The following is a 15,115-nucleotide window of genomic DNA, read 5'->3' as shown; positions in this document are numbered from 1 at the left end:
GCAAAGGTTTGTTTTTGCAGCCACCAGATATAGCTTTATAACATTTACGTATTTGGTAATACTGTGGTGGTGCCTGTTTCCTTGGGAACTGTGTTCAATAAATGATTATTCTGGAACATTGCCATATTTTATTTGAATTAAGGGAGGCATTGCAGCTAAATTATTTCATTCAAAAGAAGCAACATATATGACACTTTTAATTTTCTAAAATAGTTCTGAGAACTTAGGAAGCTCCAGAAAACTTAGCCTTTGACTTATACATCCTCATTTTACCAATGAAAGCATTTAGGATAGAAGAAGTTGTGACTCCCTCAAACCACATGTCTAGATGTGGTAAAGAGGCAGCCAGAATTTTAAATCCTAACCCTATCCTTTTTCCATTCAAATTCTCAGTGGAAAAATATCAAGTTGGTGGTTTCTGGATAATATTTCCAGAAAGGGACCCTTGATATTTTGATGATTACAAATGACCAACAAACAAAACAATAGCAATAAAAAGATTCCCCACACAGCAAAACAAATCCTTCAAGTGCTAGTCTTTCCTGTTACTGGCATGTCCTATGCAAGCTATCTTTGGTGTATTCAAATGACATCAACTCTAATCTCCTCCTTGTAGTTTGCCATGCTTTGTTCTGTTTTGTGGCATAATGCTGCATCAGAAAAGTAGCAAAAACCTACTTTCTAAATATACGTAAACCTGGACTATTATAAAAATAAAACAAAGAATAGGAAAGAAAGAAAACAAAGAGTCTACTACATTTCTCATCAGGCTCATGACAGAATATCATTTGCTTCTATTTTGAGACTAATGGCTTTAGGCCCTGGTCTCCTACACAAATGTTTATTGCTTATTTTTCAAAGACTGTTGTATTAGTTATCTACTGGAACATAAGAATTACCCAATAGCTTCATGGCTTAAAACAGTAAGAATTTGTTTCACATTTTCTTTGGGTCAAGAATTCGGTTGTGGTGTAGCTGGATGATTCTGGCTCAGGATCTCTCATGAGGTTACAGTCAAGATGTCAGCTGAGGCTACATCTCCTCACAACTTGGCTTGGCCTGGAGGATCTGCTTCCCAGAAGGCTTACTCACATGATGCTGGTAGTTGGCAGGAGGCTTCAATTTCTCCCCAGTAGATCCCTCTATGGCCTGCTTGTATGTCCTCACAATATGGTGGCTGACTTATTCCAGAATGATCAATCCAGGACTGCAAAATGAAAATTAGAATGTCCTTAATGAACTAGCCTTGGAAGTCACACAATAGTAAGTAAGTCATTTCCTCATTGTTCTATTAATTATAGAGGTTGACCCTGCTAAGTGTGAGGGAAGATTCTACAAGGTATAACGACCAAGAATTGAGGATCTTCCAGAGCTATCTTGGAAGCTGGCCTCACAATTGTTGTCACTTAAACTTACGCCATGTCTACATTTAGGATAGTTGTTTGATTTGGCTAAATGGGCTGGTCAATTCAAATTATACAGTTGTTGACTACTTTAAGCACAGTATCACTTTCTCAAATACTTCTTTCCATTATTATTTACATAAAAATAGTGCCTAGCTTATAATAATAACCTTATACTATTTATAAATATTTTCACAGGCATTATCTCATTTGATCACAACTTTATTTTTTTCTAACTTCTTAAAATAGTTTAAATGGCATTAACTTTAAATAAGATTGCAAAGATAATAAAAATAATTCTCTTCTGCCTTTACCCAGATTTTCCTGTTGTTTACATCTTACATAACCTTCCTAGAGGTGTGAAAACTAAGAAAATAACATTGATACAATACAATGAACTAAACTATAGGCTTTATTCAGATTTCCCCAGTGTTTTCATTAACATCCTTTTCCTGTTCTAGATTCCAATCTGAGATACCACATTGCATTTTGTCACCATATCTCCTTAATTTCTTCTGATCTGTGACTGTTCTTCAATCTCTTCTTGACACTCATGACCTGAGTCTTATGAAGAGTACTGGTCAGATATTTTGTAGAAAGCTCCTCAATCTGAGTTTGTCTGATATTGTCTCTTAATTAGACTTAGGGTATTGGACTTTGGGGAACAAAACCATAGAATTGATGTGCCCTTTTTATGATAGCAATATGCATTATTGTTACTGGTAATGTTAACCATGATTACTTGGTAATGGTGCTGGCAGGTTTCTCTACTGTGAAGTCACTGGTTTTTCATTTCAAAATTATATTTTTAAAGTGAGTCATTAAATCCCACTCAAGTGGGAGAAGAATTAAACTCTACCTGCTGGAGGGAGAAGCCCCAAAGACTTTGTAAATGTAAGTTAAAGCCGTCATAGTCATTAGTAAACATTTTGGGTGAGATATCTTGAAGATATGCAAATATCCTGTTTCTTTTTAAAGGTTTGCCCACTAATTTTAACATCCATCAGTAGACCTTGCTGTGGTATCCTAACAGTGAGTTTCTAGTCCCCTCATTCCTTCTGCATCCATTCACAGGAATTGGTCTGTTAGAAAAGTCTCTCCATTCTCCTCCGTTTAGTTACCTAGTCAATCATTTGTTTATATATCAACATAGGCTCATGAGTATGTGTTTTATATTTTTGGTTATAATCAATACTGTCATTATTTGTGTTAATATTCAAATTGATCCAGGTAGCTAATGAAAAGTCTTTCAGGTTGCTGCCTATATTTTTATGACCATCCCCCCTCCCCTCATCTACCTGTCTGCTGCTGCTGCTTTTTTTCATTTTTTTTTAATTTTAACAACTTCTTGCTTTCTGACCCCACAAAATATTCTAAGCTTATCTTGATTTTTTTTTTTTTTTTGCCCAAGTCCAGAATTAGTATTTTTTTCAAGGAGCTGTTTGTTTGTTTGTTTGTTTGGAGAATGATATTGGAAATTAAGATCCGAGCATTAGTTGTATTCATTGGCCCTGGAGTGTTGCAGCTTCTAGGCCCTCTCTGCAGAGAAACCTGGGAAACATAAACACATATAGGAAACCAGGTACAACTTCTATTTTTGAGTGTCTTCTATATGTCAGACACCATATTAGGCACTTATTATTTCTCATTTCGTCTTGTTCTCACGGAAGCTTTATAGAGTTAGGTTTTACGAGCCTCATTTTACAGAGAAAGTAATAAAATTGCAAATTATATGTCACGCAACAAAGAAGAAGAGCTAATATGAGAAATTAGGTCAGTAGACTTTAAATCATATCCTAATTTATTTAAATTAGTTTAAGTAGCTATGGACTCTTTCTCTTTCTGGGACCCTCTTTTTATCTTTCCTTCCATATATTTCTTCTCATTTTTATCCTCCTCTTATATTAATTTCATCATGGCAATAGATAAATTAGGTGCATATTTAATGAGCTGTGTCTAGGCAGTAGAATTACTATGATCTTTTATGTATGTTTTTAGCTTAAGTTCTTGTTTTTGGCAGGATTTTGATATTTGGAATGAGACCCTTCAAAAGATTTTCCTCAGCAAGTATATAGCATTGAAATCCATCACTCTACTAATATTTATCATTATGATGTAGTAGGCCCAATTCTAGATGCTTGGATACAGTGGTGGAAAAAAATAGACAGAAGTCCTATTTTTTGGAGTTTATTGTCTAGCGTAGAAGAAAAACAAAAATTAAAATACAATAATTCTGTGGTTTATTAGAAGGTGATGTGGAAAAATAAAGCAAGGAAGGGGATGAAAAGAGATGGAGTAGTTATAATTTTCAACAGAGTAGTGGAGATAGTCCTGTCTGGCAGGGTGACAATTGATCAAATATATAGAGGAGATTTGGAAAGGGCCTACATGCGTATATGGGTGAAGCCCATTAAGGAGAATGAAGAAAAGCCAATTCAAAAATTCTGAGCCAGGACTGTACATGTTGTATTTGAAGAACAAATAGAAGACCAGTGAACCGGAGCCAAGTGAGCCTGTGAAAGCAGGAGACGATGAGGAGTGGAGAGTTATAGATGGTAGGATAGATCATGTAGAACTGTTAGGCCATTCTAAGGGGTTTGGCTTTTTCTCTTAGTGGGGAGGGATGCAGTAGAATGTTTTGAGCAGAGGAGTGACCTGATATAGCTTACATTTCAAAAGGACCACTCTGCCCACCATATGGAAAATAGAAAGGCCCAGGGCTGAAGCTGAAAGCACAGTTAGAAGGTGGCTCAGTGAGATTCAGTGGCGGCTTGGACCTGCATAGTAAGTCTCGCAGTAGGGAAAGGTTATCAGATATTAGAAACATTTATAAGTTGAGCCAAGAGGATTCTCTTAGCCATGGAATAAGTGGTCTGAGAAAAAGAGAGAAGTCAATCAAGACTTCCAACATTTTAGTATAAGCAACTGGAAAGAGGAAGTTGCCATTATGGTAGAAAAAGATTTAGGGTGGAGGATAAATACTTCAGTTTCGGACATGTTAGGTTTGGGATGTCTATATATGATTTGCATGATGTAAGGTTCAATGAAACTGGGGAAAATATGAGGCTCTAGTAAACAGATGTCTCTCTAAGACTGAAGATAGGAATGCAACCTCAGTCTATCAGAGCCATGATCCATCTTAAGGTGGTATAAGGAATAAAATTTGACTAGGAAGGTTGGCATACCTGGGAAAAAAGCAATCTCAAGATGAGAGAATGTTTTCAAAATATCCACCAGCACATGAAACTGCATATTGGATCACCCAAATCTAAATTTATTTGTATCTTAAAAATGTAATTTTTATCTCTCCTCATTACTGCAATTTAAAAGAATACTTCCTTTATTTTTCTTAACAACAGGATTTGATGATAATTTCACATTCATTCTAAACCTACTTTATGTTTTGATGAGCATTTGTCTTTTCAGACTATGGAGGTCTAAATTTTGCAACCTCTTTTTCTATGACCAACCCTCACTGAAAAAAATTTCCAAAAGATTTTTTTTTTTTTCCCCCAGAAGGTCAGATAAATAGCTATTTAAAGGAGCAATTACAAAGCAAGACAGAACCTCAACTACACACACTGACAATGATTGGAAAAAAGAGAAAGTCTTAATGGGGAGAAGGAATGAGTTTGTCAGAGACTGCTTCTTGTAGGTGAAGAATCTTCAACTTGGCTTTAAAAGAAGTGACGGCTCACATAAAAGGAAGGCCCATTTATAAGATTAGTTTGCCTGGGTGCATGAGAAAAGTTCATGTATTTTTTTGAAGGCAATTATAGGCTTTCTCTCTTATCCTCTTTTGCTTTCTATTTTCAAAAACCCCTGTATTTTGAAAAAGCTCATCCTATTTAACTCTCCTGTGGTTTAAAAATCTAACATAGACATATGCCGTTAATACTTTTATATGTCAGGAGCCTGAAGGGTAGAAACAATTTTAAACTTAACTTTTTAATTTTGGTTTCTTGACAATGCTTTTTTACTGAGCCTGAGGAATTTCACAATGCCTAAAGTTATGAATTGTTCCAGACTCAAAGGAGTAGCTGGGGTGACGTGAAGCAAATGATTGATTACAAACAAATGATGGGGTACAGGAAGATGTCCCCATTTGCTTATATAAATTTTGGGGGTATTTTTGTCATCGTACTGGAAAGGCTGACAAAGTATAAGATAATGATGAAAATAAATGAAAGGAAATAATTTGAAAACAGTAAAAAAAAACACAAGACACTTTTTCTCCAAAAAATTAGAGCTTAAGCTTTTGAGAAAAGGCACCACATCATCCCTAGTGGAGAAGTCGATTCATGATAATAGTAGCTCAGTCAATACATTTAAATTGAATCGTTATGACTCATTTTTTTAAATGTTAGTTCTGCAGTCTTAAAAAGGATCAACCTTATTTCTCTCATTTGGTGAGTATTTTCAGATGGCTTTTAAAATGTTTTTTTTTTTTCTTTCTCTTTCAACTGCTGGAGAGTAACTAGAAACAAATCTGTTCCTTGGAATAAATGTTCAGTCCATATGTTATTTTTCATGGTAACTGATGGAAGTGTGAAGTCCTCCTCAATAAATTCAGCCTGCACGCTTGCTCTCCTTCCCCGCCCCCACTGCCACCATATGTAACACATCTTGGGAATGAAGAGAATAATTCCTTTATCATTTGACTTTTGTAGCCTCCATTTTTCCTCAAGTAACATGGAGATTTTAAAGAGGATCAGAGGTACTAGGCCAACCCAGTTCTTCTGAAAGGCATTTATGATAAGCAGTGGTCAATGGAAAAATCAAGAAAACCTATGTATACCTTTTGCTTCCCCCTAAACTTAGCTACTAATAGCCTACTGTTGACCAGAAGCCTTACCTATAACATAAGCAGTCAATACATATTTTGTACGTTGTATGTATTATATATTGTATTCTCACAATGAAGTAAGCTAGAAAAAATAAAATTTTCTTAGGAAAATCATAAGGAAGAGATAATATGTTTACTATTCATTAAGTGGAAATGAATCATCATAAAGGTCTTTATCCTTATGGTCTTCATGTTCAGTAGTCTGGGAATGAGGAGGAGGGGTTGGTCCTGCTGTTTCAGAGATGGCAGAGGCTGAAGAAAATCCACATATAATTGGACCAACACAGTTCAAACCCATGTTGTTCAATGGTCAACTGTAATTATAAACATTAACTATATTCCTCAAGTCTATGCACAATGGGAGACAGGATAATCATCATAGGCTTTGGAAGTAGAGAGATCTGGCTTCATTCCCAGTACCACCACCTACCTATGTGATCCAGACAAGTTTCTTAATCTGAATCTGAATGTTCTTAGATGGAGAATGGTGGCACATAGCCTCACAGTGCTAATGCAAGAATTTAGTAAGATAATACAAGAATAGTGACTAGAACATAGAAAGTGTTCAGTAAGTATTTGTTTCCTTATTCTCATCCTTCCATCTCACTGTCATTCCTGTTATCAGTGATGAAAAACTCTTGTTTGTGTTTCAGTGATTTATGAGTGTTCAACCAAGACCATGAATGTGATCAAGTTTATGTTTTATAGTAAAAGATTCACCAGAAATTTTCTTTTATAGTAAAAAGGCGATCTAAGTTGACTTCTTTTGGCAAAGTTTCTGGTGTAGTTTGTAGGGGGGAGTTTAAATACAGATGAATGCTATAGAAGATTTTAACTCCAGGCCAGATGTTTTATACTGGGAAAATAGTCTTTGATATTTGAATGGCTCTGAATGTTACATTGAAAGCCAAATGTGTAGGGGTATGACCCCTTGTGTATTGAAATATCAAAAAAGATTTGCATTAATTTCCTGCAAGCCAAATATATATAGTTTCATGCAGCTCTAATTGAAATGTAATAACTGTTTACAGATTTGACTGCATCATCACCACGAAGTAATTGGTTTTCCACACCAAGCAAATGGGAGATGAAGTAAATGTGTCTAGAAGGGTTTCAAAATTAAATAAAATATTTCTAAAACTACTGCTATGAACATTGTCCTTCCTGCCTTGACACTCACTTAGAGTTGGACCTCAATGGAATCAAGTTATTGCTAGTCTTGGGTGTCAGAAGAGACCTTTATTACTCCAGGTTGGGTTTGTTAAAACATGAAGCTGCATTACCTCAAAAAAGCAGCATTTTAAAAAGGTTATTTATTATTGGTCTTTTATACATTCTTCGTAGTATTGGGCTCGACTAATCAGAGACATGTTGGCTTTTTATTCACAGTAAATATGTTGGCATCTCTTGGAAGGGAGAAAGAGAGAATGCAAAGAACAGTGGCAAACTTGAATATTCCTAATGAATCCCATTGTAATTTGGTCATTGTGAAAATGCTCTATTGATTTATAATGAAATAATAACCAGCTCTGCTCAAAGCAACCAAGAATATAGTGTTTTTGTTTGTTTAAAAAAAAAAAGAAAAAAATAGGATTTGGGAAACTATTTACTAAACACAATAAAAGAAAACGTAGCTTTCCTCCATACCCAGCCCCACAGGCTTCAGAATATCTTTAAAAATAGCAAAATAATCAAGGAAAAGAGGCGAGTTCTACCTTTTGAGAATGTTGTAAAAATAATACTCCATTAGAGAAGGGATCTAGCTTTTTTGAGAGTTTATGACAATCCATGATGCCAGTGTTGTTTTCCCCATTTTAAAGATAAGGAATCCAAGGCTCTGGGAAGTTAATTATTTTCCACAGAGAGTAATTTGCAAAATATAGATACAAATATAATCTGTACTTTCTCCAAAATCAATAGTCTTTCTTGAACATCTGACCAGTTTCAAAATTTAAGAAGAGATCAAAATATCTACCATAGGTTCAAAGAAAAAATACATTTTTTGTTATTAGGATCTGACTTGAAGGTTAGTTCATTATTTCCATGCATTATATGCTACTACTTAGAAAGTTAAAAAATGGGAGAACGATTGAAATAAAATTGCCAGACCACAAGTTTCTACTTTAAAAGATGAAAAGTATAATCTAAATTTCCCGGGGATATTATGAAAGGTACATGAAAAACAATAGTTACTGAGCAGTTGGGAAATATCGGTACTTTTTTTCCTTTCTTTTTTTCTTTTCTTTTTCTTTCTTTTTTTTTTTTTTTTTGAGAGGGAGTCTCCCTCTATCGCCCAGGCTGGAGCGTAGTGGCGTGATCTCAGCTCACTGCAACCTCCGCCTCCTGGGTTCAAGAAATTCTCCTGCCTCAGCCTCTTGAGTAGGTGGCATTACAGGCACCTGTCACCACACTGGGCTAATTCTTGTATTTTTAGTAGAGAGGGGGTTTCGCCATATTGGCCAGGCTGGTCTCCAATTCCTGACCTCAAGTGATCCACCTGCCTCAGCCTCCCAAAGTGCTGGAATTACAGACGTAAGCCACCACGCCCGACTGGGAAATATCAGTACTTTTTATGATGAGCATTTTGTACTAACTGAAGCAATTTTGTTTTATCATATGCTTGTAAACAGACCTGACTTGGAATACCAGCACAATTTATTTAATAACAAGAAAGTTGTGTAATAGCTGAGGCAACTGAAACCTCAGTTTCTGCATCTACAAAGTGGGATCATAAAAGTGCACATCGCACAAAATAAGCATGCATGTAAAGGGTGTAGTATGGCTGTTAGCACATAGTAAGAATTCATCATTGATCTTTATTATTAACATAGTAGCTCTCACAATATCGATAATATAGCTTAGAGCACAAGTTTCCCAAATAGAAAGAATCTGCCCCCTAAATTATTTTAATTCTTTGTCAACACATCTCATACCAATCTTTGAATAACTTTTTTCCAGATGTTAAGATTTGGCAAGGTACTTTTATAATGGCCTTTGAAGATTTTAGGGTTGCAGTATATCCTGTGTGAGATGATACCTTTTCTAGATCAATATAACATTTTTCACAGAAGAAATTTAGAAAAAATAAACGAATCTTAATTGAATATTTACACATCTTTTTCATTACCATACTTTATGTTTTATATTGTCTTCTCCAGCATGAACTATACACAGTTAAATATGTCTTCAAATCCTACACACCAACACACATAATAAATAGAAAATAGTATGGTAGAGGTTTTGTGGTAGGCAAAATAATATGTCTCCCCCAAGGTTTTCAGGTCCTAATCCCCCACACTTGTCACTATGTTACTGTACATGGCACTTTGCAGATGTGATTAAGGATCTTCAGATGGGAAGATTATTTTAGAATATCTGGGTAGGCCAATGGAATCAGATGAGGTTTTTTTTCTTTTCTTTTTTTTTTTTTTTTGAGACGGAGTCTTGCTCTGTCACCCAGGCTGGAGTGCAGTGGCACAATCTCGGCTCACTGCAAGCTCCGCCTCCCGGGTTCACGCCATTTTCCTGCCTCAGCCTCTCCGAGTAGCTGGGACTACAGGCGCCCGCCACCACGCCCGGCTACTTTTTTGTATTTTTTAGTAGAGACGGGCTTTCACCGTGGTCTCGATCTCCTGACCTCGTGATCCGCCCGCCTCGGCCTCCCAAAGTGCTGGGATTACAAGCGTGAGCCACCGCGCCCGGCCGAGGTTTTTTCTTAACTCTTTTTGTTTGTTTGTTTTGTTTGGAGACAGAGTTTTGGTCTTGTCTCCCAGGCTGGAGTGCAATGGTGCGAACTCGGTTCTCACCTCTGCCTCCCAGGTTCAAGCAATTCTCCTGCCTCAGCCTCCTGAGTAGCTGGGATTACAGGCGTGTGCCACCATGCCCAGCTTATTATTTTGTATTATTAGTACAGACGGGGTTTCGCCATGTTGGCCAGGCTAGTCCCAAACTCCTGACCTCAGATGATCCACCCGCCTTAGCCTCCCCAGATACTGGGATTACAGGCATGAGGCCGCTGCGCCTGGCCAACGCTTTTTTTTTTTTTTTTTTTTTAACGTTTTGTATTTTACTTTAAGTTCCAGGGTACATGTGCAGAACGTGCAGGTTTGTTAGGTAGGTATACATGAGGTTTTTTGTAAGAGCAAGGTGGAAGGGTCAGAGTCAGAAGAGGAAATGTGACAAGGGAAGCAGAGGAGAGAGAGGTGGCATTCCTGCAAGGGACCAGGAGCCAAAAAGTAAAGGATGTTTCGAGAAGCTGGAAAAGATAAGGGCTGGGACCTCTAGAGTCTCCAGAATAAACACAGTCCCCTGACTCCTTGCTTTTATTCCTGTAGGACCCATTTTTGGACTTCTGACCTCCAGAAAGGTAAGGTGATAATCTCATGCTGTTTTAATTCGTGAAATTTGTGGTAATTTGTTACAGCAAGCACAAGAAACTAATATGCATGTCTTTTTCATATTAAGTAGCTATTATATTGGAGTTCTGAAAAGTTATTATCAAGACAAAAACATTTTGTCATAAAACGTGTATATACACACAAATATATATTTGTACACAAATATAGATACATCAAGAGGTATAAATCATAATAATATTGCCTTACATATTATTTTACTTTAACAAGCAATATATCAAATTGAGGATAAAATCATCTTAGAAAACAATAAAACAGAAATGGTAGCATTATCCAAACTTTAAATAAAAAGAGTCTCTTTTTCCTTTTTCAAAACCATTATTGCAGGGTATTCAATAACTTTGGCCACAATCTAAATATACTTGAGAAACTGAGTTCTACACATTTAAAAAGAAAGTTTTTTTTCCCATAGCATTTTCCACAGATTAGATGTCCTGCTGACCCATGATATATTTTGTTTGTCTGCCTTTATTCAAATATAAGTTTTCAGTGCATGAAAGAGAAATGAAACGAATTAGAAGATCGTCTTTATTCTTCGTGTTCTTTGGATATGCCTCTTAAAATGGCAGTTCATGGAGAATTTTAAGTTTAATTTGTCTACAGAATTGATTAAAAAGTAAATGGACTGGTTTATTGTTGTCTTTTCTTATTTTGATTATGGTTATAATACATTTTAATGGGCTTAACAAAATGAATTTAAATTGGCAAATCAATTGCTTCATAAGTTTGATAAAATAAAGTCCAGAGAATAATTTTTTGTCCTATTGTTTTTGAAAAACAATGACTCTTAAAATGTGCTTGGTGTGTAAATTCGATTCCATTCTTCTCTCTCCTTTGCTAGTTGACCTCAAGCTAGCACACTGGAGTTGTTCCTCTGTTGTTTCCTCATTCAAAACATAAGGGAGATACCAAATTGCTTGTCAAAATAGCTCTAAAGTACGGTGCTAAAATATACCAAGCATATAAACTGCTCCACAGACTATGTAACATGCCCTCAGAAGCTGTTAAAATTAACATTGAGCTGTCATTAACTAAGTGTCCTCAAATTATATTGATCTTATTGGCCTACAGAAGAAGACTGAAAAATAGCCATACAGCGTTTTAGAATCTTTAAATCATAAAACAAATTCTCCACAATCTGTAAATTCTAAAACCAACTCCAGCATTTATGTAACTACTTTTTTCCAGATAAATGCTGTGGGATAATCCAGGTAAGTATGTCTTATACGTGTATAATCCAGAGATTCATAGAGTATTTGAATTGGACTTGATTTTACATATTATTTAACCCTATCCTCTAAATGTACATCCTGAGACAGATGCCTAAATGCTCCCAGTTATCTAGTTAGCTTGAGTAGTGCTACAAGTGAAACTCAGTCTAAAGATTTATAAAGTTCATTTCACAAATCTCAGTATTTCTCTTTGCAAGGATATACAGTAAATGTACTGCCTAAATATTACCCTTCATTCCACAAATATAAGATTGATTCTTGTAGAATGTGAAAGTCATTGATTCCACATACTTTTCTTACTGAATGGCAAATACTACTAGCAGGGAATGGTATTCTTGACTGCCATTTAGCTCATGTTTTAACCATCAGGTAGCATCTATTCAGGGATTTACTGCCAGATAGTTTAGCTGGGGCTGGAAAATGACCAAGAAGGGAATTATGTTGGATGAAGAGCCAGAAGAGTGAGGAAGACTTAACACCCTATTGTTACATACTTAAACACCAACAGCCCTTCCTAGCATTTGCTATTAAACTATGAGTAAGCTGAAGACAAGAATCAAGACTTATTCACTTTTATCAAACTTATTTTCCTTCTTCATATTCTACATGTTAAACTCAATCAATTGCATGTATTAAATGAATGAGTGATTATAGCTTCCCTCTACAAAGTGTACCAGATTGTCTGGGTCTAAATCCCAGCTCTACTAAATGTGTGTCAGCTGTGTAGCCACAGGAACCTAACTCCTGTGCCCCAATTTCCACAATTTTTAAAATGGAGTTAATAAAAATATTTCCATTATAAAAAGATTTTGAGGATTAAGTTAATTTATACTTGTAAATGTGCTTAAACTTTACTTATGTAGCATGGGCAAAATTTTACCTCTATCCTCCTAGGGTTTTTGGGTAGGCCTGTAAGTTAAAGTGACCTGAGACCTATTAACAAGAGAAAAGCATACAGAATTATTTAATATAAGTTTTACATGGCACAGGAGCTCCCATAAGAAAATGAAGACCCAAATAAGCAGTTACAGTTGAACACTTATATACTGAGTTGGACAAAGTGCAGTAACTTATGAAAATGTTGCAAGGCAAGGGGACTTGGACTAGGGCAGTTAATTGTGGAGAAGTGACTGGAAAGTCTGGTTTGCACAGACTTCTCTCAGCCTCAATTTCTAGTCCTTGTATGACAAGAATGTGACTCTCCTGGTATAAAGAGAACATCTTCCATATGGGTTTTTTGCTTGTTTGTTTTTTTGTTTGTTTTCAGGAAAAGCAGGGGAGGTCATAGGGGCCCTTCTTATACCTGCTGTTTTTTAAGTGCCTTTAGATCAAAACAATATTTTGAGTATTGCATATACTGCCACACTTCACTTAGGACATAGTCAGTTCTGAACAAATATGAGCTAGGATTAGTGGTTCCCAATGAGGCATTAATTTTGCTCTACCAGGGGAGCAAAATTGGTTCATTTCTGGAGTCATTTTTGATTGTCACAACTTGGGGGGAATCTACTGGATATGGGCCATAGATTCTGCTAAATATCCTACAATGCACAAGGCATCTCTCACAACAAAGAAGTATCTGGCCCAAAATGTCATTTGGGCTGAGGTAGAAAAACCCTAAGCTATTACTACCACTCTTACTACTCCTGCCACTCAGCCATTATTCCTGAGAAGCGTAATATGGCCATAATTTTTGTTTGTTTGTTTGTTTGTTGTTGTCAATTAAATATGGAGATAAGACAATTCCTTCTCAAAGGAGTAAAGGGAATTTAGTCATTTTAGTCAATGCCTACTATCTTAATACAAAAATTGCTTTCTATGAATAATATGTTTGCCTAAACTAATCTTCAATTCAGAACAGGGCAAACTTAACTTTGTTAAGAATTTCACTAAAACTGGTCAGAATCTTAGGCATTAAAAACAAAAGTTCTCTTCAATGGCCAATGTAACATTAATACTCTCAAACATTAGGGATCCCCATATTTGTGGTCTAATGGAAAGTAGACTAACTAGCTGAAAGATTAAGGATGTTGATTTGATTGTGTAAAACTCAAATTCTTTTAAAGTTTGTGATATCACTGATGTTCTACATGTGTGATTATATTATTTGTTTTCTAATTTTTAAATTCAGCTTTCCCAGGGGATGAAAATAGAAAGATAGACAAAAACAACGAGTGAGAAAAGAAAATTTTATTCCACTCCATTGTAATCTCTCTCTCTCTCTCTCTGGGACTAATTAGAGCTGGGAATTTTATTTGAAAGCATGTATTAAATTTTGCATGTTGGAGTTAATTAATTCTGAAGAAAATTTCTCAGGTTTACTTTTCTGTGCAAATTGTTATTTTTTACTATTAGTCTGAGAGGTTGATATGTAGAGGAAAATGCTCACATTTAAATATATGCCATATTTACATTTTTTTTGTTGTAGAACACTGTCCATGTAATAAAGAAGAATACATGTTAATGAGCCTCCAATTGTTAGAGTCTAACACTTATTCTGATTGTAATAAATTAATTTTGAACTAAGCAGGATTCACAGTATAGTTTCAACATTTATGTCTTTGGCAAAACAAAAAATGCTAACTGAATTCTTGTGATCTATCATTGGGAAAAAAAATGATTACCAGGCTTTGAATGTGACTTTGGATAATCTTTAGAAATATTTTAAGCACGTAAAACTTTAAAGCCCAATTTCCTGTGATCTACTAATTTATTAAAAACATCAGGTCAATTTTTTTTACTTTCTAACCAGTTACCGAAATTTCCACCTTCCTCTTCCTTTCCCCATCTTGCCCTCCTCCTGCTGTTATTGTGATAAAATTCTGCATTATTTGGATTTGGAAATACCCTAGAGAAAAATTTCTGTACTATAAATTATGAAAGAAAGAGTCTATATGTGTGATTTATGACAACATTAAGTGGAATCCCTCTTCCAAGCCTGGTGATTATCTCTTCAATCTAATCCTTCACGATCTTTTCTGAGTGATGGCAAAATCTTTGCAATGAACAGTATTCCACTTGGATGATTCCACACTTGCCCCCAACACCTGACCCCTTCAGTTCATTCTCCACTGAGACATCGTTTCAAAGTGTAACTCAGATAAACACCGTTCCTCCAGTCTACAACTCTTCAAAGGGTTTATAATAAGATCCAAACTCCAGTCTTTATGTGCTGCTTTCTTTTCATCATTTTGTCCTTGGTACACCTCTTATCTCTTT

General features: G+C 35.7%; 1 long non-coding RNA gene across 1 annotated transcript in view; it reads right to left on the bottom strand.

Moving 5' to 3' along the window:
- Nucleotides 1-971: 971 nt before the first annotated feature.
- Nucleotides 972-15,115, bottom strand: part of LOC134732155 (uncharacterized) — a 114,860-nt gene continuing 100,716 nt past the window's right edge. Inside the window, exon 4 of the long non-coding RNA XR_010115037.1 lies at nt 972-1,207. This is a non-coding gene — a long non-coding RNA (uncharacterized lncRNA). The remainder of the gene's footprint in view (nt 1,208-15,115) is intronic.

This window comes from Symphalangus syndactylus, chromosome 13 (genome assembly GCF_028878055.3).
Source record: "Symphalangus syndactylus isolate Jambi chromosome 13, NHGRI_mSymSyn1-v2.1_pri, whole genome shotgun sequence".
Lineage (NCBI taxonomy): Eukaryota > Metazoa > Chordata > Mammalia > Primates > Hylobatidae > Symphalangus > Symphalangus syndactylus.
Note: the sequence above shows the minus strand (reverse complement) of the source record. Positions and strands in the feature narration are given on the sequence as shown.